The 27,069-nt window shown below is 41.2% G+C and overlaps 1 protein-coding gene across 1 annotated transcript in view; it reads left to right on the top strand.

Annotated features, from left to right (window-relative positions):
• LOC139530510 (ALK tyrosine kinase receptor-like) overlaps positions 1-27,069 on the top strand; it is a 745,539-nt gene that overhangs the window by 271,762 nt on the left and 446,708 nt on the right. The window lies entirely within an intron of this gene.

Raw genomic sequence — 27,069 nt, 5'->3', positions numbered from 1 at the left:
GTGTAAATAGTTTCTGAAAAAAGTGTGGCCAGCTCAAACGCTGATTGTTGCGTCATTCGAAACTGGCCGTTCTAAACGAGCGTTCTAAATGAGTGTTCTAATCACACGGGTGTGATCGTACGCTTCAGGGACCACTGTAGAACGATCACACCCGTGTGATGGTACGTGTGAAAGGGTTAATAAACACCAGCCGCTGCTGTCACCACATATAGTCATTATTATTATGGAATTGAAAATGAAAACAATTTACCGATGTCTCTGGCAATAAAAGTGAATGGGGCTTTGGTTTAGGGTATGCAAATGTGTTTAGGAAGCATTCTTTGATACCATTCCTACTGACGAGTGCCTAAATTGGAACACAGTGCTATAAATTATGTCAGAGCTCACTTCACAGCACTGTATGGGTTTTGATTGACAGAAGTTCTGGACTTCAGCACCACACGCGACAAGAAGTTGCCCACATCCCTCCCTCTAATTGGCCAACCTTTTTTGTTGCGAGGGTAATTCTCTAAATTAAGAGGACTGGGTGTATTTTGAAAGAGGAGACGTTGAGGATTATAATAAATATTGCTTTTATGTCATAAAAAGCAAGCCAAAACACCCACGAGTCCAAAGGTGCACTTCACATTTCCATATCATAAAACTGTTATATACAGTGTCAACATTTTTATGATCACTGTTTGATGTACAGTTACAATATGACATGGCGTCATACCCTGGGGTGTTTTGAACAGAATGAGCCTATGTTTTGTCTATTGTGAAGAAAATGTGCGGTGAAACATGCTCCTATATGCACGCATCCTTTCTATGCGCTCCACAATTACGCTAAGTTTCTCTGAATTGCCCTGTGAAACCTAACACTGTGCGATCATATTTTATAACTTAGCTAGGTCATGTTGGTAATAGAACACGCTTTCAAATGATGCCCACTTGTCCCAGATTGCGATTTATAATGGGCCGTTTTTGGATTGCGTAAACGACAGTAATTGTGTGATGGGCGGGGATCCAGGGCTGTGATCCAAACAAAACAACCACAAGTGTGCTTAATCTAGTCCCTCAACAGCACAGCTAGGAGAGCTCAAAAAAAGCACCTTATAGTTGAAGACTCCTTTGAGTCATAAAAATGACTTAGGACCTGAGAGGTGTGTGGCCACTTAGACACCAGTTAGTCTTCTCACTCAAACCCTCTTAGGTTGCGCCTACCCCACATTTTCCAGGAATATTACTCTAGATACATGTTACTGAGGGTATCCAACGTATTTTTAGATTTCGTTATCAACAATTGCTGCAAATAGTAGAGTACATGTAAAATGCACATAAAATCAACAGTGTATTGTTTGGATTCAGCCTTGTCCCGGTGAACTGTTGTGTTCTCAACTTTGGTCTCATAATTTTCCCATAATCTCCAAACTGTTCCCTTTCAATTGTTACCATGCTTATGCATATGCTTATCATATTTATTTTGTAAGAAACATTTCAATTTAGCTCTATCCATATAGGCCAAGGGGGGGGGGGGGGTGCGAGAACTCTTTCAGCAGAGTTCTCGCACTCATCCGTAGGGTAGAGAATGTGTTTCTCGTTTTCTTTCCCCCTCTGTTTGAACAAACTGTTATTGAATCTCAATTCTGGGAGGAGGTACTGCAAATTGAATAGCTTGAATTGTTTGTATCCCACAGTGTGTGTCAAGGGGTCCAATGACCTTGAAAAAGTAGAGACCACTGAAAGAGGCTGTGATTTTTTAAACTTTCATATCTGTTTTATCGACATTATTTAGACCAGGAATTCCCATTGAGATATAGTGATACATCTCTTCTCCCAGGCAAACATTGCCAGGAGGGCGGCTCCAGTAAAAGACACAGGACAAAATTAAATTCAGGATTTGCATTACTAAATGCCAACTTCTGGATTAAAAATGATTTTAAATAGAGTATCTCCCATGAACACGCTTCACAGTTTAGAACAAGGCTTAATCTGTGTCAAGGGAACAGGACTTTAAATACGCAATAAAGTAAACACAAGCTACTATAAAAGGAAAAGCCCCATATGAATTAGATTTACTTACAAATCCTACTTCCTGCAGAGGATAGTCATTATTTTGTTTAAATTCATCTAATTTAATGCACTCTAATTTGAGTGTGTTCTAAAGTATATTCAGGACCAAGGTACACAATGAACGTACATGTAAGATATAGAGAATTCTAAAGTCTGCCTTTGTTTCATGAAAACAATCGGATATTGTCATAAAGGGATACTTCGGGATTTTGGCAATGAGGCCCTTTATCTACTTCCCCAGAATCAGATGAACTAGTGAAACCAGTTTTATGCATCTGTGTCCAGTATATAGGAAGTTAGAGTTAGGTTCGCAAGGCAATGCTAACTACCGTCAGCACAATGTCTGGAAGTATATGGGTATCTACTAGCATGCTAGTAGAGACCCAAAGGCTTCCAGTCATTGCTCTAACGCTAGTTAGCATTGGCTCGAGAAACTACCTCTACCTTCCTTCATACTGGACACAGAGACATAAAACTTGTATCCACAAGTTCATCTGACTCTGGGGAACTGGATTAAGATTATCATGGCCTAAATCCCAAAGTATCCCTTTAAGGTACGTTGACTAAATTGGAACATTTGTGTAAAACTTGGAGGATTTTTGTGAAAGTTAGTGTTAATGAGAAAGAAGTTGGACAAACAACAATTGATCTGCATTGCCAGACAGACCTTTGAGGGTTGCTGTTTTGAGTAATGATATACTGCTGTACAGTTTTGTATGGTTATCAGTCTCATTATTGAGTCACCTGATCATTGATTACACATGCTAAAACCATTGACAACTATGTGCTGTTTTCAAGGGATTGTTAAATAAATATTCAAACTATTTGGTTTTAATAATATCATCTCTTGAAGAGCATAGTCAGAACTACGCATATGTAATTATTCCACATTTAGCTCGACCAGAGTTATACAGATTCGACTTTTGGAAAGAGCTTGACAAGTCCTCGTCCTGGTAAAGTTGTCAGTCGGACTGCAGTAATCACCACTATAGATGGCAAGCAAATCAAACAATATTTGGATATAGTCATTTAGTTTATCCCCTGAAAGTTAGCTTGTTAACTAGCCATATTGACATGATCTTTTATTAGCTAACTAGCCAATTTGACATGTTCCATCAATCAATGTAGCCTAGCATGTCTGTCAGCAATCGTGATTAAACACTCTTAAAAACAATGTTGAAAAGGGGGTAATGTTAGCTAACTTCGCTAGGTAGGCCTACGTTGGTTGGAGTAAAAAAGTACATTAGGTCTACCTACCACTGTGATTAGCCAACTGTACAAAGTTGGTCTCCTTGCCCCCCCCCCAGCAGGCAAATTGCACGCTCTGCACCTTATTGTGACGTTTTATTGATTAATGTGGACAATGTTAAGAAGCTGTAGCAATTAACTCTGCTTGAGTAAGGATTTTCTTATTGTGTATGTTTACACGCACAGTAATCATTTGATATTAAAATTACTATGGCAGTAAGAGGATTATGTAATAGTCATGTCAAAATCGGAGTAAGCATATGCCGATTAAAACACCTGGTTTTCCAAGCAATCTTTCGAATTATTAGGACATGTACACACCTTATTTGGCGTTCCAGCTGTATATTTGATCTGCGTGTGTGCTAGCAACAGTCAAGAGACTCCCTCTTTAGCGTGAGTGAAGTGGGTTCGGAACAACTGAATGTATGCGTCTTACAAACTTTATATGTCCCGAAATCAGAATTAAATATGGTTTTCTGCATTTATCAGAGTGCCATCAGGTAGCCTGATTTCAGATGTGTCCATGTAAACAGGATTATTAGGGAAATCGTTGTTCTTGCAAAGCCTGTAAAGGTTTTAATCAAACGTTTATATTAATCTGACTATCCACAATTATTGTGTGCATTATTGTGTGCATGTAACTGCACTCATTGACCATTTGGTTTTACACCAATGGGTTAGACTTTCAACTGATTATAATGTGGCGTAACAGTGACTACAGTATCATTATTTTTTCCGTATTTGTTGGGTGCATGGTGATCTCGGAAACTCAGAAATAAATCTTGCGTAATTGCGCCAGATGCTCAATTAAGTTAGAAAATATACCAAAACCAGGAGCAGAAGCAGGGCAGTAATTACACCCCCTCCCTTTTCAAGTTTCAGATAAGTCTATGGGCCAAATGTCCCCTCCCTTTCCGAAATATGAACGATGCGAACACCTGCGAAACACCTACCTGCGAAACACCTACTCCTAGACTAAATAGAAAATTCAACGGAGATTCTCAATTTAAACAACTTTTTAGATCATGACTAGGCTTAATCTGTGTCTGATAAACTGGACCACAACAAATTAAGACAAACCGCCAGATCACTAAGAACTTGTCTAATAGTTGTCATTCTCAGAGAGCAAAACCTACACTACCTCACTCACTTACTCACTGTCAGTGGTGGGAAAAGTATCCAATATCATACTTGAGTAAATACTTAAATTAAGATACATTAATAGAAAATTACTCAAGTAAAAGTGAAGTCACTCAGTAAAATACCACTTGAGTAAAAGTCTAAAAGTATATGGTTTGAAATATCCTTAAGCATCAAAAGTACATTTCATTGCTAAAATATACTTAAGTATTAAAAGTATGTTTTTTCAAATTCTTTAAATTAAGCAAACCAGATGGCAAAATGTTCTTGGTTTTTTTCAGCCACAGAGACAGTACCAGGGTTGTTTTCTTGAGAATGCGTGAATTGGACCATTTTCCAGCCCTGCTAAGCATTCAAAATGTACTTTTGGGTGTCTGGGAAAATGTATGGAGTAAAAAGTACATGATTTTCTTTAGGAATGTAGTGAACTAAAAGTATAAGTTGTCAAAAATGTAAATAAAGTACAGATACCTGCCAAAAACGAGTAGTAGTACTTTAAAGTATTTTTACTTAGCATTTTACACCACTTCTCACTGTGTCCCCTAGTCCAGTGGTATGCTTTGCCTTCTCCTGACCCCAGTGACCTGGAACAGTTTCACAATAGTCATCCTAACTTCCCAACTCCTCTCCCACAAACCACTTACAGGGGCAGCGCGCACTGGTTTGAAGTCCTGCAGGGTTGGTACTAAAGGAATACTATAGCGAATGGACTGCAGAAGTTCAGACTTTTCAAATGTGTAATTTAAGTGGAAGAAAACACTCTGTAGGGGGTGTACTGTATGTGCTTTTATTAATTATATAATGGTAAGAGGCTTGATATAATTTTAAATAAGTGTGTCAGCACCTGAGTGAACTGACTTTTCACGGAGAAGGAGTCTGGCAGAAGTCAGAAATTCAATTGTTGCAAATATTTGTTTTTTAACATTGTCCTTTCGGAAGCATATTTGATGTGCACAGCGTCACGTTTTGTGATGGAAGGAGTTGACACATAATTATTAATATAGGTAAAATAATCTGTTTGAGACATCTAGCAAACGCACTTCTGAAAAAGCTGAAAATCTCCAGAAAAACCTGCAATGACTGAATTCAGGATAGATCTTAAAACCTGTTATGGCTGCAGGGGGCGTATTGGAAAAACTGGAAAATATGTGCCAATTTTCAAACGGCCTCTTAATCAATTTTTGCTCTTACAATATGCATATTAATATTAATATTGGATAGAAAACAATCTCTAGTTTCTAAAACCGTTCTAATTTTTTCTCTGAGTGGTACAGAAGTCATTTGGCAGCACTTTCCCTGACCAAGAAGTAGAATGTCAGAAATCTATGCTCGCTTCAACGTTATGCCTATACATGGTCATTATACGTAAGACCCTACGTACACTCCGTACGCCTTGCTCTGGGTGTCAAGAGGGTATGAGAGAAGAAATTTAGTGAATATCTTGTTCAGAGGTTGAATAAGAGCTATTTCTTTGACGTGACCGACCACTTCCGGAAGTCTGAAGCGCGCGTCTTGGGAGTGATATTGTGTTCTGTTTTGCTGCTATTTTGGACGGGAACAATCTCCGGCTGGGTTTTTATTTGATAAATGAGACCATATCATCGTAATGTATGTTTTTTCAATATAGTTTAATCAGATTATTTGAATTTTTTTCGGGAGTTTTGCGTGTTCCGTTCTCTGACTTTTTTAACGTTGGACAAATCCGTGCCAGTCGACCAGTGCCAATGCTAAGTGAGAAGGGAAAGTTGCCATCCTGACTCAAAACAACGACTCATCTGGACAAAGGACACCCTGATCAACATTCTGATGAAAGATCAGCCAAAGTAAGACCCAATTTATAATGTTATTTCATATATCTGTCGTGCATGTCAACTGGTCGTGCGCGCCCAAGTGTGTCTGGCTATTGTGGCTATGCTAACATAGCGCTACATTTTGTTTTCGCTGTAAAACATTTAATAAATCGGAAATATTGTCTGGAATCACAAGAATCCTGTCTTTCAATTGATGCACAGTATGTATTTCTCAGATATGTTTTATGATGAGTAATTAGTTATTTGACGTTGGTGTCTGTAAATGTTATGGCTGCTTTCGGTGCAATTTCTGATTGTAGCTGAAATGTAATTTATGATTTATACCATAAATATGCACATTTTTCAAAAAAAACATATGCTATACAATAAATATGTTATCAGACTGTCATCTTATGAAGTTGTTTCTTGGTTAGTGGCTATATATATCTTTATTTGGTCGAATTAGTGATAGCTAGTGACGGAGTAAAAAACTGATGGAGTTAGAAAAGTGCTCTCTTTTGCTGACGTGGTTAGCTAATAGATTTACATATTTTGTCTTCCCTGTAAAACATTTTAAAAATCGGACATGTTGGCTTGATTCACAAGATGTCTACCTTTCATATGCTGTATTGGACTTGTTAATGTGTGAAAGTTAAATATTTTAACAAACTAGATTTTGAATTTCGCGCCTTGTACTTGAGCTGGATGTTGTCATAAGTGTACCTTTGTCGGGATTGCAGCCCAAACAAGTTAAGTCCCCAAAGCACCAAACCAAATCCCAATGTCATGCACTCTACTCTTTAGACTTCATCCTAAATCAATATGATTACACCAAACCAAATCCCAATGTCATGCAGTCTACTCTTTAGACTTCATCCTAAATCAATATGATTACACCAAACCAAAGTCGTATAGGAAGGTCAACAAGAAAAACAACGTAGCCGGTTTGCATAATGTTATCTGACATTCATATTTTAACATTTTATTTTGTAATGTATGGACAGTCTTTCAAGTCTAAGATTTTAATTAAACTAAATCGAAACAGAAAGAAGTGTGTTCTCAATCTGTGTTCCACAATCGTGTTTTGCTGTATTGGCGGAGGCTCAAACGGGATCTGTGGAGATCACAGCTGATCTACAAGGATTTAGAGAAGCGAGCTTACCACAGTCGAGAGGTTGACACTCTGTAAACAAACACACAGACACACACAGTGCCTTCAGATAGTATTCATACATCCATTTTTCACGTAGCGACACAATCTTGATTTTTTTTTCATTCTTCCTTTCTCATCTCTCTATGGCAAACACTTTTGTCTGTGTGAACAGCTCCTCATCTTCCCGAGAACTAACACGTCCATGTTCCCTCTATGTCTCCCGCTCTCCCAGAAGAAATACTGTCAGGGAGATATAAGCTAAATTGACACAAACTATACATTTTTATGTTCAGTCTTTCCCCCCTTCTTCCATTATTCATGGTTGGAGCAAAGTATGACTACTGATGGGTAATGATATAGTAAGGGACAGTGAGAAGGAGTCGGAACACGCCGGGAAAAAACAGACTGCCGAGAAATAGAATGAGATAACAAGAGTGAAAGAGAAAGAAATGCAAGGAAAAAGACAGGGAGAGAACAGTCAGTGAGGAAACAGAGAGATAGATAGAGAAAGGGGAGTCAGACACAGTCAGAGAGGAAAGACCGTGATAGAGAGATGAGAGGGAAAGAGAGACAGACAGAGAGAATGAGCGGCACACCAATGATAGGCAGAGAGTAAACGAGGACAGCAAACTCCTACTGGCATTTGATTTGTCTCGTTTATTTTCACCGTGATTTAATAACGTATTTTTGGACAGGCTAATTGACCGACCGCATCCCTGTCTCACAGGTGTAAACAGGACTCCAGGCCTAGCGAGCTGCCGTCTGCCTGACTGGACTTCATCAAAAAAATATCTAAACAAGTAGGCCAAATCATAATTCATATGCCGGGCTGTAGTCGGAGCCCCTCCTGAAAGAATCATCTGTGTTGCCTCAACATAGTTCAACAGGGCCAGATTGACAGGGGAAGCGCATTTCTCTTAGCCTTGGCTGGTAGCGGTTTGGCGTGACAATGGCAGTGACCGTAGGAGTTTAGTGAGACGGCACAAACGGATCTGAGACCAGGCTTAATTTTTCTTGCTCAGGAAGTTATTAGCGCTGCACTAACGTGGGGACGGTGCGCCATCCTAATTTTTTCCCGCCCCCGCAAAGAATGATCCATTAGAGGGAGTTCCATATTCAGAGGAAATGTATATAACTGAGTTTTGGGTGAGTGGTATTGAGGAAGATGGATATACCTGCTTCCTCTCGTTAGCTTCTTAGGGTTGGGTAATGGTTTTTCTCTTCCTCTACCTGGGGTGGGGTGGTGATGACTTATCGGTGGTCAACTCGTAGTTTCAAGCATCAGGAAGCCACTAACGCGTGAGTGGACAAATGAGCTAGGGAATGGACAAATAAGCTAGTGAATCAAATTATTTAAAAAAAGGAAGGAAGTGCGGAAGAAGGAGATGTAAGGAGATTGAGTTACTTTCCCTCGTCATTATTAGCACAGACAAAGACATCATACAAATATATGTTGCCGCTGGACTTTTTCATCTTGCAAACCCAATCTGTTTACGGAAATCCTTGAAATTGAAATTGACAGAGAAAAGAAAGAAGACATTGTCAGAATATGTGGGAAGTTGAGTTTTATCTTAGCCGTGCTTAAAGACAAGTGCATCTACCGTACCTACTAATGATCATTTTACTCTGCAAAAAAACCTCTCACATCTAGTAAACAGAATTCATCAAACCTTTCAACCAGAGACACAGAGCAAGACAGTGAAATACTCAAATGTCTGGGAGTAAAACCCTTATAAAGAACCATTTTGCTCTCTTTATCCAACTCCACAAACTGCATATTCAATTCTTTCATTTTCCTTCCCAGTTCTTCATACAACTTCAGAGATAGGACTTTATTCGGTTGCAGCTTTGTTCAGTGACTTGTGTGTATAGTGTTCATTTTAGGAGACCAGTGCCAAGCCTCACCCATTAGCGCCAAGTCTCAAGCTGAGGGTGTACTAAAATGGACGCCGTTCTGGTGCCTGTCTTAAAAGTGTCGCCCGCGCCCTCTGTTTGAACTTGGTATTATCAAAAAGTAGTTTGTATGACCTTGCCCTCCCCCCACATTGAGATGAATATGTATACGATTGACTTTCGTCACGCGTTAAGGACAAATAATTAAGGCTTAATAAAGTAAAAGTCAAGTATAAATCAGAACGATCTAGCGAGTTGAATTAGCGGCTGGCAACACTTTTGTCAGGTATTGTCAGGTTTGTTTATGCTTTGGTTTAGGTGGTTATTTCTGCGTGTGTGTGTGTGTGTGTGATTACATCTGCAGGGTGAACGACAACCTCCTCCACCTTCTGAACTCACTGTAGCGTAGGGGAGGCAGCATGAGGCTCAGTCAATGAATATCAATTCAATCATATCCATCTCAATGCACTCATTCACATTTGTTTCCCCTCCTACGTCTCTGGGCCTTGATCATTGTGGCAGAAGCCTGGAAGTAATGGAGTTTCCTTGATCCAAGTGCAGGACAGGAGCACTCGTTCTTTGAGCAAGAGACTGTTGCTGATCTTACATCAGTGTCCATGCTGTGAACAGTGTGTAAAAGCCTGGCTCCTGATCTGAGAACAATGAACATTGTCCATTCTGAGGAAAAACTAGAGGGAGGATATTCTCCTTGACACAACAACAGTGGGTCTATTCTGTTGCCCAAGGTTATAGCCGTAGTGGGTCGTGTTCATTATGCACCAAACTGAGAAATACTTGGCCCCGTGTGGGTATTTGGTGGACAAGGTTGGCAGCAGTGGTGTAAAAATACTTTTAAGTACTGCTTGTTGGTTTTTGGGGGTATCTGTACTTTACTATTTATATTTTTGACAACTTTTCCTTTTACTACATTCCTACATAAAATAATGTACTTTTTACTCCACATTTATACTTTTACTTTAGATACTTAAGGATAGTTTAGCAATTACATTTACTTTTTATACTTAAGTATATTTAAAACAACATACTTTTAGACTTATGTTCCAGGTAGTATTTTAGCGGGTGATTATCACTTTTACTTGAGTCATATTCTTTTACAGTTTTTTTTTACAATCGCTTACACACTAAAAGTGGTACTTGAGGCACATTCAGTGAAACCATTAACTCATGTACCTAATCTAGAGAACCAAGTCTGCAACACTGCAAGCACATTATCTGCTTTACACCCAGTTTGCAATTGTAAAACACACTTTTTGCTAAACACTAAACACAGGTCTTTACATTAGACACATCATTCAAAACTAACAGGCTGGACTGGACTGACAGGCTGGACTGGAGAGGCTGGACTGGAGAGGCTGGACTGAGGACTTGTGTTTCGTTTGGAAAACAATTCCATTCAAAATGCCACACTCATTTACAGATTACCTACACCCAGTACTCACGTGTGAAAACACTTCTAGCTAATTTCTTCACGTAGAAATCAGAGCTTGAGCACTATAAATAGGCTTCAGGTTAGCTTTCTTGGTTTGGACAACAATGGAGGCCAATCTAGGCAGAGTTGCAAAGAAGAAGCCATATCTCAGATTGGCCAATAAAAATAAAAGATTAAGATGGGAAAAAGAACAGACAATGGACACAGGATACCTCTGCCTAGAAGGCCAGCATCCCGGGGGCGCCTCTTCACTGTTGACGTTGAGGCTGGTTTTTTGCGGGTACTATTTAACCTTTCTCGCCCCGGGGTTCCGCTAGCGGAACACCCACAACATTCCGCTGCTTTCGCAGCGCGCCAAATTCAAAAATATTTTTTAGAAATATTTAACTTCCACACATTAACAAGTCCAATACAGCAAATGAAAGATAAACATCTTGTGAATCCAGCCAACATGTCCGATTTTTTAAATGTTTTACAGCGAAAACACAATATATATTTATGTTAGCTCACCACAATAGCCAAACACACAACGCCATGTTTTCACCGCCAACATAGCTTTCACAAAACCCACAAATAGAGATAAAATGAATCACTAACCTTTGAACAACTTCATCAGATGACAGTCTTATAACATCATGTTATACAATTCATTTATGTTTTGTTCGAAAATGTGCATATTTATAGGTATAAATCGTAGTTTTACATTGCAGCCACCGTCACAAATAGCACCAAAACAGCCAGAATAATTACAGAGAGCAACGTGAAATACATAAATACTCATCATAAAACATTTATGAAAAATACATGTTGTACAGCAAATGAGCAAATGTACAGCAAATGAAAGATAAACAACAGGTGACAGTGTTATAACATCATGTTATACAATACATTTATGTTTTGTTAAAAAATGTGCATATTTATAGCTACAAATCGTGGTTTTACATTGTGAATACGGCGCCAAAATGCACCAAGTTGTCCGGAGATATTTTGGACATTCACGTAATCTAACCAAAAAACTCATCATAAACTTTGCTAAAAAATACATGTTGTACAGCAAATGAAAGATACACTGGTTCTTAATGCAACCGCTGTGTTAGATTTAAAAAAAATAACTTTAGTACAAAGTACAGCATGCAATATTGTGAGACAGCGCCCAGCAATTCTCCGCCATGTTGGAGCCAACATATACCACAAAAATACGAAATAACATCATAAATATTATCTTACCTTTGATGATCTTCCATCAGAATGTAGTGCAAGGAGTCCTATTTCCACAATAAATCGTTGTTTTGTTTTAGAATGTCCATTTCTTCTATCGAATTAGCAACTTGGCTAGCATTGTGGCGCGAACATGTCCATCAACTCTTGGCGCATGGAACGAAGAATTCCAAAAGTCACAATAAACGTTGAATAAACTGGTCAAACTCGGTTGTAAATCCATCTTTATGATGTTTTTCTCATATGTATCCAATAAATTCCAAGACGGAGCATTTCGTCGTGTATACCTAACGCATTTCAGAAGAAAATGTGGGGTTCCCTGGTGCGCGGCTAAATACTGCCAATAGGGCGGACCTGTCACTCCAAAAGCTCTCATTCGGTCTCACATCAAGCTAGACACCCCATTCAACATTCTACTGCCTGTTGACATCTAGTGGAAGGCGTATGAAGTGCATACAGATCCATAAATAAAAGGCAACTGAATAGGCAAGGCCTGACAGAGCCCCATTTTCAGAATTTTCACTTCCTGTTTGGATGTTTGCTGCCAAATGAGTTCTGTTTTACTCACAGATATAATTCAAACAGTTTTAGAAACTTGAGAGTGTTTTCTATCCAATAGTAATAATAATATGCATATCGTATGATCTAGAACAGAGTACGAGGCCGTTTAATTTGGGCACGATTTTTCCCCAAAGTGAAAATAGCTTCCTATTCACTAACAGGTTTTAATGAAGCTGCCAGTTGAGGACTTGTGAGGGGTCTGTTTCTCAAACTAGACACTCTAATGTACTTGTCCTCTTGCTCAGTTGTGCACCAGGGCCTCCCACTCATCTTTCTATTCTGGTTAGAGCCAGTTTGCTGTGTTCTGTGAAGGGAGTAGTACACAGCGTTGCACCAGATCTTCAGTTTCTTGGCAATTTCTCGCATGGAATAGCCTTCATTTCTCAGAACAAGAATAGACTGACGAGTTTCAGAATAAAGTTATTTGTTTCTGGCCATTTTGAGCCTGTAATCGAACCCACAAATGCTGATGCTCCAGATACTCAACTAGTCTAAAGAAGGCCAGTTTAATTGGATCTTTAATCAGGACAACAGTTGTCAGCTGTGCTAACATAATTGCAAAAGGGGCTTCCAATGATCAATTAGCCTTTTAAAATAATAAACTTGGATTAGCTAACACAATGTGCCATTGGAACACAGGAGTGATGGTTGCTGATAATGGGCCTCTGTACGCCTATGTAGATATTCCTTCCATTAAAAAAATCTACCGTTTCCAGCTACAATAGTCATTTACAACATTAACAATGTCTATTTCTGATCAATTTGATGTCATTTTAATGGACAATTTTTTTTGCTTTTCTTTCAAAAACAAGGACATTTTTAAGTTGCCCCAAACTTTTGAACGGTAGTGTGTTTTAAGTGAAATATTAGCTTTTGTCTGAAGCCGAAAAAGCCGAAAAAGACAGGAAACTCAAAAGCTAATTTGACCTAAGCACTAACAGGGCTTTTCATCATAAGCAGTTTGTCTACTACAGCTTTATTGATATACTGTACTTCAACAACAGATGTACTCACATTGAGAGAAGGTTTGAATCCTTATCAACCCATCCAAACAGCCTAATACATACTCTTAGAGTAGGTTTACCCCTTAATGTAGTTTTTTTTCTCTGTAAGACATACCATTCCACTCATTTTGGTATTTTATTAAGATCCCTATTAGCTGTTGCAAAAGCAGCAGCTACTATTCCTGGGGTCCAGAAAAACATGAAACATGACATAATACAGAACATTAATAGACAACAGCTCAAGGACAGAACTACATCAATTATATATTTTTTTACAAAAGGCACACGTAGCCTACATATCAATACATACACACAAACTGTCTAGGTCAAAAAGGGGAGAGGCGTTGTGAGGTGTTGCTTTATATGTTTTTTGAAACCAGGTTTGCTGTTCACTTGAGCAATATGAGATGGAATGGAGTTCGATGCAATAATGGCTCTATATAACACTGTACGCTTTCTTGTATTTGTTCTGGATTTGGGGACTGTGAAAAGACCCCCGGTGGCATGTCTGGTGGGGTAAGTGTGTGTGTCAGAGCTGTGTGTAAGTTGACTATGCAAACAATTTGGGATTTTCAACACATTAATGTTTCTTATAAAAAGAAGAGGTGATGCAGTCAGTCTCTCCTCAACTCTTAGCCAAGAGAGACTGGCATGTGTAGTATTTATATTAGCCCTCTGATTACAATGAAGAGCAAGACGTGCCGCTCTGTTCTGGGCCAGCTGCAGCTTAACTATGTCTCTCCTTACAGCACTCGACCACATGACTGGACAATAATCAAGATAAGACAAAACTAGATCCTGCAGGACTTTCTTTTTGGAGTGTGGTGTCAAAAAAAGAGAGCATCTCTTTATTATGGACAGACTTCTCCCCATCATTACAACCATTGAATCTATATGTTTTGAACATGACAGTTTACAATCTAAGGTAACATCAAGTGATTTAGTCTCCTCAACCTGTTCAACAGCCACACCATTCATTACCAGATTCAGCTGAGGTTGAGTATTTAGGGAAGGATTTGTACCAAAAACAATGCTCTTTGTTTTAGAGATGTTCAGGACCAGTTTATCACTGGCCACTCATTCCGAAACACACTGCAACTCTTTGTTAAGGGTTTCAATGACTTCATTAGCTGTGGTTGCTGATACGTATAGGGTTTAATAATCAACATACATACACACATACTTTGTTTAATGCCAGTGGCAGGTCATTGGTAAAAATATAAAAGAGTAGAGGGCCTAGAGAGCTCAGCTGCGGTATACAACAATTTACAATAGAGAAGCTTCCATGAAAGAAAACCCTTTGAGTTATCTTCTACTTGCTACCAAACCCGGATCCGGGAGCACCCCCCACAGTAAAAAAGCTGACTAGCATAGCCTAGCATAGCGTCACAAGTAAATACAAGCATCTAAATATCATTAAATCACAAGTCCAAGACACCAGATGAAAGATACAGATCTTGTGAATCCAGCCATCATTTCTGATTTTTAAAATGTTTTACAGGGAAGACACAATATGTAAATCTATTAGCTAACCACGTTAGCAAAAGACACCACTTTTTTTACTCCACCAGTTTTTTACTCCATCAGTAGCTATCACTAATTTGACTAAATAAAGATATATATAGCCACTAACCAAGAAACAACTTCATAAGATGACAGTCTGATAACATATTTATGGTATAGGATATGTTTTTTTAGAAATGTGCATTTTTCAGGTATAAATCACAGTTGTACATTGCAGCTGCAATCTGAAATAGCGTTGGAAGCAGCCGGAATAATTACAGAGACCGACGTCAATTACCAAAATACTCATCCTAAAACATTTCTGAAAAATACACAGCCTACAGCAATTGAAAGACAAAGATCTTGTGAATCCTGACAATATTTCAGATTTTCTAAGTGTTTTACAGCGAAAACACAATATATCGTTATATTAGCATACCACATGAGCTAACATCACACCAGCATTAAATCAAGGCAAAGGGGGCGATAACGTTATCGCCACCAAAATATATTAATTTTTTCACTAACCTTCTCAGAATTCTTCAGATGACAGTCCTGTAACATCATATTACACAATTCATATAGAGTTTGTTCGAAAATGTGCATATTTAGCATCACAAATCGTGGTTATGCAATGTAATCTGTCAAAACATGGCATGCATTCGGGCCGGCGCCATCTTGGAAAGGCACCTATGATTACGATTATTTATCGATTAGATTGACTAAAAAAATACAGGTTGGACAGCTAATGAAAGATGCATTGGTTATTAATGCAACCGCTGATTTAGATTTTTAAAATTTACGTTACTAGACATACATTGTGAGTTACAGCCAGACTAGTGCCGCAAAAAATGGCTGACAACTGCGTTTACATTTTTCCACATAAATACGGAATAAAATCATAAATAACTCTTACTTTTGGACGAGCTTCCATCAGTATCTTGGGCAATGTGTCCTTTGTCCAAAAGTATCGTTGCTTTGTTGTAAAACGACCTCCTCAACTTCAGAACTAGCAGCTAACGATAGCTACACGGCACACACATGCCCAAATCGTCAAACGCAATACTAAGGAAATTCAGAAAAATAGCAATATACTCGCATAAACTGATATAAATCGGTTTCAAATAACTTCATTATGATGTTTCTAACACCTATATCGAATTACATCACAGACGGATATATCTTTGATCAATAACGAGAGCTTTTGAGCATGCGATTCTGATGTCCTCCCTTGCGTCCTGGCGAGCGTCAAAAAGAAGGGTCATCTCACTCCATTCCCTTTTATAAACTCTGAGAAACACCTAGAGACACCATTCCACTTCTCATTGGTTACTGACATCCAGGGAAGGCGGGTGCAGTTCATTTCGATCCATAGGGCATACACAGAGCTTAAAACTGATCCGAGATCAGAGACTATTTTTCAGAGCTTCGCATGTCCTGTCATGATTTTCGCTGTATAAAGAGTTCTGGTTCACCCACAGATTTAATTCAAACGGTTTTAGAAACTAGAGATTGTTTTCTATCCAATAGTAATAATAATATGCATATTGTACGAGCAAGAATTGAGTATGAGGCAGTTTAATTTGGAGACGATATTTTCCAAAGTGGAAACAGCACCCCCTGTATTGACAAAAGGTTATATTAGATAGATAGCTCTGAATCCACGATATTAATACAGAGGTTGAAAAGCCCTAACACACATTTTTTTCAACAGGTCTATAATATAATTTTTTTTAACCCTTTTTTTCTCCCCAATTTTTGTGGTATCCAATTGGTAGTAGTTACAGTCTTGTCTCATCGCTGGAACTCCCGTATGGACTCGGGAGAGGCGATGCTTCCTCCGAAACAACCCAACCTAGCCGCAATGCTTCTTGACACAACCCGGAAGCCAGCCGTACCAATGTGTAGGAGGAAACACCATACACCTGGTCAGCGTGCACTGCGCCTGGCCCGCCACAGGAGTTGCTAGTGCGCGATGAGACAAGGATATCCCTGCCGGCCAAACCCTCCCTAACCCGGACTACGCTGGGCCAATTGTGCATCGCCCCATGAACATCCCGGTCGCAGCCGGCTGCGACAGAGCCTGGGCTCGAACCCAGAATCTCTGGTGGCACAGCTAGCACTGCGATGCAGTGCCTTAGACCACTGCGCCACCCGGGAGGCCCTTATGGTCAATAATATCAAAGGCTGCAATGAAATCTAACAGTACAGCTCCCACAATCTTATTATTATCAATTTCTTTCAACCAATCATCAGTCATTTGTGTCAGTACAGTACATGTTGAGTGCCCTTCTCTATAAGCATGCTGGAAGTCTGTTGTTAATTTGTTTACAGAGAAATAGCATTGTATTTGGTCACTTACACAATGTTTTCCAACAGTTTGCTAAGAGCTGGCAGCAAGCTTATATGTCTGCTGTTAGAACCAGTAAAGGCCACTTTACCACTCTTATGTAGTGGAATTACTTTGCCTTCCCTCCAGGCCTGAGGACAAAGACTTTCCTCTAGGCTCAGATTAAAGATATGACAGATAGGAGTGGCTATAGTCAGCTACCATCCTCAGTAGCTCCATCTAAGTTGTCAATGCCACGAGGTTTGTCATTGTTGAATAATAACAATGATGAAAGATGGAGTTGAATTTGTCTTTCTGCCCATAATTGAATTTAAAGTATTCCAAAGTTTTTTCACCATCATTCTTTATATCATTGATCTTGGCTTCTTCATATTACAGTTTCTTCTTCTATTTGTTGAGCTTAGTCGCAGTAATTCAGCCAGTCAGATGTGCAGCCAGACTTATTAGCCACTGCTTTTGCCCCATCCCTATACAGTTGTTCAATTCCTTATCAATCCATGGAGCCTTAATAGTTCTAACAGTCAGTTTCTTAACAGGTGCATGTTTATCAATAAATTAATCAAGTGCAGGGTCTGGATGCTCCTTATTAATCACATCAGACCAACAAATATTTTTAACATCATCCCCATAAGAGTCACAGCAAAATCTTTTGTATGATCTCTTAAACACTATTTTAGGCCCAGTTTTTGTAACTTTGGCTTTCCCTGATATAGTCACTATATTGTGATCACTGCATCCAATGGGTACGGATACAGCTTTAGAACAAAGTTATACAGTATTGGTAAACATGTGATCGATACATGTGAATGATCTTGTTCCTGTAGTGTTTGTAAACACCCTGGTAGTTTGATTAATAACCTGAACCAGATTACAGGCACTGGTTCCAGTGAGAAGCTTCCTCTTGAGTGGACAGCTTGATGAAAACGAGTCGATATTCAGGTCAACAAGAAAGTAGACCGCTCTGTTTACATCACATACACTATCAAGCATTTCACCCATATTATTTAGATACTGACTGTTAGCACCTGGTGGCCTATAGCAACACCCCAAAAGAAAAGGCTTTAGATGTGCCAAGTGAACCTGCAACCACAACACTTCAATAACACTTGACATAAGATCTTCTCTAAGCGTTACAGGGATATGGCTCTGAATATATACAGCAACACATCCCCCATAAGCATTTCTGTCTCTCCTATAGATGTTATATCCTTGTATAGCTACTGCTGTATCATCAAATTAATTATCTAAGTGAGTCTCAGAAATGGCTAATAAACTAATGCTATCTGGTGTTAGCAAGTTACTGATTACATTAACATTATTTCTAAGGTTACATATATTAATATGGGCTACTTTCAGCCCTTTTGTAGGGGGTGCGTACTGGCGGCAGAGAAGTCAGACGCAGGAGAGCAAAAACGGATTTACAACGGCGTAGTTTAGTAAACAAAACCACCGTAAACAGAACACTAAATCAATGGGTAAACAAAACCCATTACACACCACCATAACGTGCACAAGCACTACAATAAACAATTCCGGACAAGGACATGGGGGGGAACAGAGGGTTAAATACAAAACATGTAATGGTGGAATTGAAACCAGGTGTGTGGGAAGACAAGACAAAACAAATGAAAGGTGGATCGGCGATGGGTAGAAGACCGGTGACGCCGAACGCCGCCCGAACAAGGAGAGGGACTGACTTCGGCAGAAGTCGTGACACCTTTCCTGGGTAGCTTATCATAGATATACATAATATGGAAAACAACAAACAAAGCAAGAGACAAATATATACATTCAGCAGTCCATTAATCAATTGGTGTGTATGTGATGCGGGGTTGAAGCTACGAACCCATAGGCTTGGCGCTCTCATCCCTTCCAGGCTTCTGGGAGGGAGGGTGGACAATGAGCCTGTTATAGTGGATGTAAGCAATGTCCCACATGCTCTGGCAGCTTTCATGGCTGGGATAAGTTCTTTCCTCTTCTGGCACACAGCTTCAGAATAGTCCTCGTTGAGCAAGATATACGTTCCGCTCAAGTTCTTGGCTCTTTCCAGAACAGTTACCTTGTCCGTGAACCTCAGGAACTTGACCACTATTGGCCTGGGCCTGTCACCTGGGCCGGTGGTGGGTATTCTAGTCCTGTAGGCACGCTCCACCTCAATCTTCCTGTAGTCAATCTTCAATTTCTCAGAGATCATTTCCCTTACTTTGAACTCAGACTCCGTCCAGGTCTCTTGTGGAGATTCTGCAATTCCGTCCTCAACCATGTTATAGTCTGATTTATCTGTCATTGTTATCATGGATTCAAACACAGAACTGATGTCCTCTCTCAATTGCTGTCATCTTGCCATTCTCCTGTTTCAACTCATCGAGCTGACCTTGGGAGAATTGCAAGCTGTTCTTCAGGTCCTGGACCTCTCTGGTCAGGTCATCCATTCTTTTATTAGTTGAATCCACCAGTATTTGGACAAAACACTTGAAGTTAGTTGAATCAACCAGTATTTGGACAAAACACTTGAAGCAATTTTCTTGTTGTTGTAACAATTGTTGTAGAACTTTTTTTGTCCGTTTCAAGATCCTTCACCTGTGATAGACACCCCTGTTCTCAACGGTACTCCTGTTGGCGTTTTGCTCTTTGTCATGGTAGCTAGCAACATAGGTTTGCTGTTACTCCTCGCAGTTCTAGACAGGGCAGGTCACAGGGAAGATTTAATACCGCAAACAGTAGGGATCTAGACAGCCACAAACCTGGGACAATCCGCGGTCCCAGCCACAATGGCTTACCGTGTCGCGGGCTGCGTTCAAGCCCTCAAGAATCCCCGCTATCAGCTTGTTTAGCTGCTATGCCTATTCACTCCGCAGACCCTGTTTTGGTCGTTAGGATCACTGGACAGAGAGTAGCAGTCCCAGCAACTGATGCCAACTGCGTTGCGGGATCCACACTAAAAAGTTAGCTAGTTGCTAAGAAACTTTCCAATACACTTTTAAAACAACAAACTTTCCAAAACAACAAACCGAGCTCTCCCTCATTCCGCGTTCAACAGAAAGTGACAGGAAGTGTACAGAGATATGCATTATGAAAACCTGCTCCAGACATGTGTTTCTGCTGTGACTTCTACAACGCTGTCACCGAGAAGTTCACCCTGAAGGACAGACAAATGGACATTTCCAACAGTGGAAGGAGACGGACTGTTGGAAGAACAGACATTTCTTCGCCTTGACGTACAGGTCATGCTCCAACAGTCAACCAAGCACCCTGCGTACCAGGGACACATGCTCTGCGCATGTGGCGGAGTATATTAGAATCATCTATATACACCACCACACCCTGCCCGTGCAGGTCCCTGAAAATATAATCTACAAAGGATTGGAAGACTGATGGAGCATTCATCAACCCGTATGGCATGACGAGGTACTCATAGTGCCCAGAAGTGGTACTAAATGCCATCTTCCACTCATCCCCCGTCCGGATACGCACCAGGTTGTAAGCGCTCCTGGGATCCAATTTTGTGAAGAAGCGCGCCCCGTGCAATGACTCTGTCACACTGGCTATGAGAGGTAACGGGTAACTGGACTTTACCGTGATCTGATTAAGACCTCGATAATCAATACACGGGCATAAACCTCCATCCTTCTTCTTCACAAAAAAGAAACTCGAGGAGGCAGGTGAAATGGAAGGCCGAATGTATCCCTGTCCCAGAGATTCGGTGACATATGTTTCCATAGCCGCCGTCTCCTCCTGTGACAGAGGATACACGTGACTCCTGGGAGGTGCTGCGTCTACCAAGAGATTTATCGCACAATCCCCTCGTCGATGGGGTGGTAATTGAGTCGCCTTCTTTTTACAGAAGGCGAGTGCCAAATCAGCATATTCGGGGGGAATATGTATGGTGGAGACCTGGTTTGGACTCTCCACCGTAGTTGCACCTAAGGAAACACCTACACACCTCCCTGAGCACTGACGTGACCATCCCTTGAGAGCCCTCTGTTGCCACGAAATAGTGGGGTCATGTGAGACCAACCAGGGAAGGCCCAACACAACAGGAAACGCAGGAGAGTCGATCAGAAAGAGACTAATTTTCTCCTCATGACCCTCCTGCGTTATCATACAGAGTGGAGCTGTGACCTCCCTAACTAGCCCTGACCCCAAAGGATGACTATCTAAGGCATGTACAGGGAAGGGAACATCAACGGGAACAATAGGGATCCCTAATCTACATGCAAAGGAACGGTCAATAAATTTCCCAGCCGCGCCTGAATCGACTAGCACCTTATGCTGGGAATGCGGGGAAAACTCAGGAAATTCTATAAACAACCACATGTGCGCAACAGGGAGCTCTGGGTGAGTCGGGTGCCTACTCACCTGGGATGATCCACCAGCGATCCGCCTGCTACCTCGACTCCCTGGGGAACCTCCCCAGCACTGACCAGCAGTGTGCCCTCTGCGGCTACAGGTGGTGCAGGGAATGGTCCCCCCTCCGGTCCCCCTCATAGCAGTACCTCCCAGCTCCATCAGAGTAGGATCAGAGGTGCTGGGGGATGGAACTGACGGACCCCGATCCGGACGTCCGCGGGAGGCCAACAGGTTATCCAGCCGGATGGATAGGTCCACCAGCTGGTCAAGGTTAAGGGTGGTGTCCCTGCAGGCTAGCTCCCTGCGAACGTCCTCGCGTAAACTACACCTGTAGTGGTCGATCAGGGCCCGCTCATTCCATCCCGCGCCGGCGGCCAGAGTGCGAAAGTCCAGCGCGAACTCTTGTGCGCTCCTCATCCCCTGTCTGAGATGATATAGTCGAAACCGGTTGAAATCTTCGTAATCGTCCAACGCCGGTCCTTCTCTTCCCCAGATGGCGTTGGCCCATTCCAGTGCTTTATGAGGGCGTTCACACTCTCGCGTCCCAAAGGAGCCGGCCGAACGGTTGCCAGGTAGAGCTCCAGCTGGAGAAGAAACCCCTGGCACCCGGCAGCCGTTCCGTCATATACCCTCGGGAGCGATAGCCAAATTCCACTGGATGCTGGATGAAGGAGGGGTGGACGTCGAGGGAGGTTGTTGTGGGAGCGGGGGTGATGATGATGATTGCCGGGAAAACCCCCTCTCCCCCTAATTTGCTGCTGGACGCGTTCCTCCACTGGTAGAGGATGGCTGGGTGCACCTGCTGACTCCATTCTTTAGGTGCGTGATTCTGTCAGTGTTCCAGGTGAATGGAATGAAGCGGAGTCAGGCGCAGAACACAGGTATGAGTAAAGCCACGATCTTTACTCAATATCAACAATAATCCAATAAGGATAAACATAAACAATCCAGAACACGTACACAGAACCACTTGACAAACACAATCACGCACAAAACAAAAGGGGAAGCCAGAGGGTTAAATAAGGAACATGATTATGGAATGGAAACCAGGTGTGTACATTGAAGACAAAACAAAACGAAAATGAAACATGGATCGGTGGTGACTAGAAAGCCGGTGACGTCGACCGCCGAACGCCGCCCGAACAAGGAGAGGGACCAACTTCGGCGGAAGTCGTGACACATTCCTAATTATTGATTGGTTTGTCAATTTTTTGTATACAGTATTAGAGCATGGTTAATTTACAGTTATGGAAAAACCCAGCAGCATAGCAGTTATTGACACAAAGCGATGCGCCTGGCACCTACAACCATACCTCGTTCAAAGGCACTTCAACCTTTTGTCTTGCCCATTCACCCTCTGAATGGCCCACGTACATAATCCTTGTCTCAAGGTATAAAAATACTTCTTTAACATGTCTCCTCCCCTTCATCTATAGTGATTTGAAGTGGATTTAACAAGTTACTTCAAGAACGGATCATAGTTTTCACCTGGTCAGACTATGTAATGGCAAGAGCAGATGTCTTTAATGTTTTGTACACTCAGTGTATTGTCTTTATTGTTTTACCTGCAAAAGGACCAAATGCACAGATAACCCGGAAAAGTATGTTAAAACATCATTTAATTGTAAAGGTCATGAGAGGAAACTTTCCTGATTCAAACGCTCCATTGTGCCCGACATGCAATTCAAGGTCGGATGTCCAGGCAAGGTTAAACGCAGGATAACCGTTACCATGAAAGTGGCTCACCTTTTTAGCTAGGTCAATTTCTATGGCAACAAATCCTTCAGAATTAACCTGCTCCGGGCAGGCTAACTAAATGCTAACTCCATTTATCCTGATTGAAGTTTCTGAACCATGAGTTGAGGCACAAAGAAATCAGATACCCTCCCTCTCGCAAAGATTGAAGAATTATCCCCTGCATTTGAGAAAGACGACTGGTTAAGTATTGTATTAAGCCAAAGTGGATTTGCTTCCAAACTGTACATTTTTTGCACAATTGTATTTAGACATTTCCAAAAGCAAATTGACAGACTCAACCAACCATAGACATAATCCATAGATGGTGGTACCCATTCAGGTCAAGACTGGCAGCCATTGCTTGTGTACCCATGAGTTTAAAAATCAAATTGCCAGGGTTAGAGGGTTCCAAAACCCTTCTATGGATTATATGTCTATGGCCACAAAGTAATAAGCTGTTCCACAGATAGAAGGATAGATAGGAGTGGGGATAAAGGTGCTAGTGCATTGATAAGCAACCCAAATACGGCATTAACGACAATAAGATAAAGATGGCACTTCTAAAAGCCTATTTCACACCATATCAAATCAAATCAAATGTATTTATATAGCCCTTCTTACATCAGCTGATATCTCAAAGTGCTGTACAGAAACCCAGCCTAAAACCCCAAACAGCAAGCAATGCAGGTGTAGAAGCACGGTGGCTAGGAAAAACTCCCTAGAAAGGCCAAAACCTAGGAAGAAACCTAGAGAGGAACCAGGCTATGAGGGGTGGGCCAGTCCTCTTCTGGCTGTGCCAGGTGGAGATTATAACAGAACGTGGCCAAGATGTTCAAATGTTCATAAATGACCAGCATGGTCAAATAATAATAGTCACAGTAGTTGTCCAGGGTGCAGCAAGTCAGCACCTCAGGAGTAAATGTCAGTTAGCTTTTCATAGCTGATCATTAAGAGTATCTCATAGCCTGCTGAATTTGCAAGGTAACTTTTCTTTTCTTTTGATTTCGTTACAAATGAAAATGTAGCACTGGATCGCCCATGAATTGATGTTTCAGCATTCGACATTCGACTAGCAATGTGCGACATGCACACGCAGTCACAAGCCTGCTGAAGTTAGCGGCAAAGGGCAAGAAATATCCACCATCAAAGTACGGATGAAGCCTGACCTGGAGTGTGAAGCTGAAGCTGGCTAACTTCATAAAGAAATCTGAGTAGTATGCCACTGGTGACACAGTGAGACACACACTGTCACACACACACTAACCACCATTCCTTTTTATATCTCTGTTAGCTTTAATGGCTGGTTTTAGTCTAATGGCTGAGATGCAAGTAAGATGTTCAACTAGGAGACATACGGCATCAACTCCACCTATAGTTTATTTTCCATGTACATGCGAGTATCCTCCCCTCGGCTCCTCAGTGTCTTTCTAGATGGTTTAGTAATGCATTATTTGCCTTGACAAGCACCCCATTTCCAACCAGAATACCTGTATTTATACTGGTATGGCTTACTGAGAAGACCATGTCATTTTCTCTCCTTCCCATCTATCCCTCCTCAGTGTTCCTCTGGAGATGCCTGCCTCAGAAGAATAAGGCAGAGGGCAACCTCTGCAGTACCACCATCTCTTCTCACTTACGAACGATGAAGGCAAGACTGAGGAGTACAATTACAGTACCATGGTCTAAGACAGGGTTTCCAAAACTCGGTCCTGCCCCCCTCAGGTGCACGTTTAGATTTTTTGCCCTAGCTCTACACAGCTGATTCAAATAACCAAGCTTGAAGATTAGTTGATCTGCTGTGTAGAGCTAGGACTAAAACCCTGGACCGAGTTTGGGAAACACTGGTCTAAGAGAGAGGCGACATGAATGAGTAGGCGGGTCACGAAAGGAATCACAGACATACACTAATGCATGATCACATACAAATGTTTAACAGAGTTAAAAACATGCCGTAAGCTCACTCCACATCTATCTTGAAATGGTGCGGATGGAGCAATCCAATTGGTACGGTTTGAGCCAAATCATTGACATTTGTTTGGGAAAAACAGTAGGATAAATAAACATGTAGGTAGAGTCTTGTGTGTTTGCGTGCAGAGGATCACTGGTTTGTGCCCAGTGTGGGATAGTGGAGGAAGATATACTGTTTTTGTATTAGCACTACACACCTGATTCAAATCATCAACACTTGATAAGTGGATCGTTTGAATCAGCGGTGTAGTGCTAGGGCAAAAACAAAAATGTGCACCCCTTTGGGTCCCCAGGACCAGGATTAGAAAATGCTATTCTATCTAATGACATTCGCCACCTGTGTGATTCATTGAACATTACATCATCATTTAAAATAAAGTGAACAATTCTAGTTTGTGCTAAGGAGGTCCAGTTAATATGAATAGTACTGATGACGGACTGGATTACAATCATGTTGGTAAGGTTGACTTGAGTGAAATGTAATGTTAGGTATTTTTTGGTATTGTAATACTTTCTGCAACTGGTCTCATCACCTGCTGCTTGCATTTCAGTAGAGAGAATGATTTCAGCTTTTATTTCTTTCATCACATTCCCAGTGGGTCAGAAGTTTACATTCACTCAATTAGTATTTCGTAGCATTGCATTGAAATTGCTTAACATGGGTCAAACTTTTCGCCTTCCACAAGCTTCCCACAATAAGTTGGGTGAATTTTGGCCCATTCCACCTGACAGAGCTGGTGTAACTGAGTCAGGTTTGTATGCCTCCCTGCTCGCACACGCATTTTCAGTTCTGCCCACAAATTTTCTATAGGATTGAGGTCAGGGCTTTGTGATGGCCACTCCAATACCTTGACTTTGTTGTCCTTAAACCATTTTGCCACAACTTAGGAAGTATGCTTGGGGTCATTGTCCATTTGGAAGACCCATTTGCGACCAAGCTTTAACTTCCTGACTGATGTCTTGAGATGTTTCTTCAATGTATCCATGTCATTTTCCTTCCTCAATATGCCATCTATTTTGTGAATTGCACCAGTCCCTCCTGCAGCCAAGCACCCCCACAACATGATGCTGCCACCCCTGTGCTTCACGGTTGAGGTGGTGTTCTCCAGCTTGCAAGCATCCCCCTTTTTGCTCCAAACATAACGATGGTCATTATGGCCGAACAGTTTTTTCATCAGACCAGAGGACATTTCTCAAAAAAATACGATCTTTGTGTGCAGTTGCAAACTGTAGTCTCGCTTTGTTATGGCAGTTTTCGAGCAGTGGCTTCTTCCTTGCTGTGCGGCCTTTCATGTTATGTCGATATATTACTCATTTTAGTGTGGATATAGATACTTTTGTACCTGTTTCCTCCAGCATCTTCACAAGGTCCTTTGCTGTTGTTCTGGGATTGATTTGCACTTTTCGCACCAAAGTACATTCATCTCTAGGAGACAGAACGCGTCTCCTTCCTGAGCGGTATGATGGCTGCTTAGTCCCATGGTGTTTATACTTGCATACTATTGTTTGTACAGATGAACATGGTACCTTCAGGCATTTGGAAATTACTCCCAAGGATGAACCAGACTTGTGGAGGTCTACAATTTATTTTCTGAGGTCTTGGCTGATTTCTTTTGATTTTCCCGTGATGTCAAGCAGAGGCACTGAGTTTG

The sequence above is a fragment of the Salvelinus alpinus genome, chromosome 9 (assembly GCF_045679555.1).
Source record: "Salvelinus alpinus chromosome 9, SLU_Salpinus.1, whole genome shotgun sequence".
Classification (NCBI taxonomy): domain Eukaryota; kingdom Metazoa; phylum Chordata; class Actinopteri; order Salmoniformes; family Salmonidae; genus Salvelinus; species Salvelinus alpinus.
The sequence above is the reverse complement of the archived record's forward strand: the minus strand, read 5'-3'. Positions and strand labels throughout refer to the sequence as shown.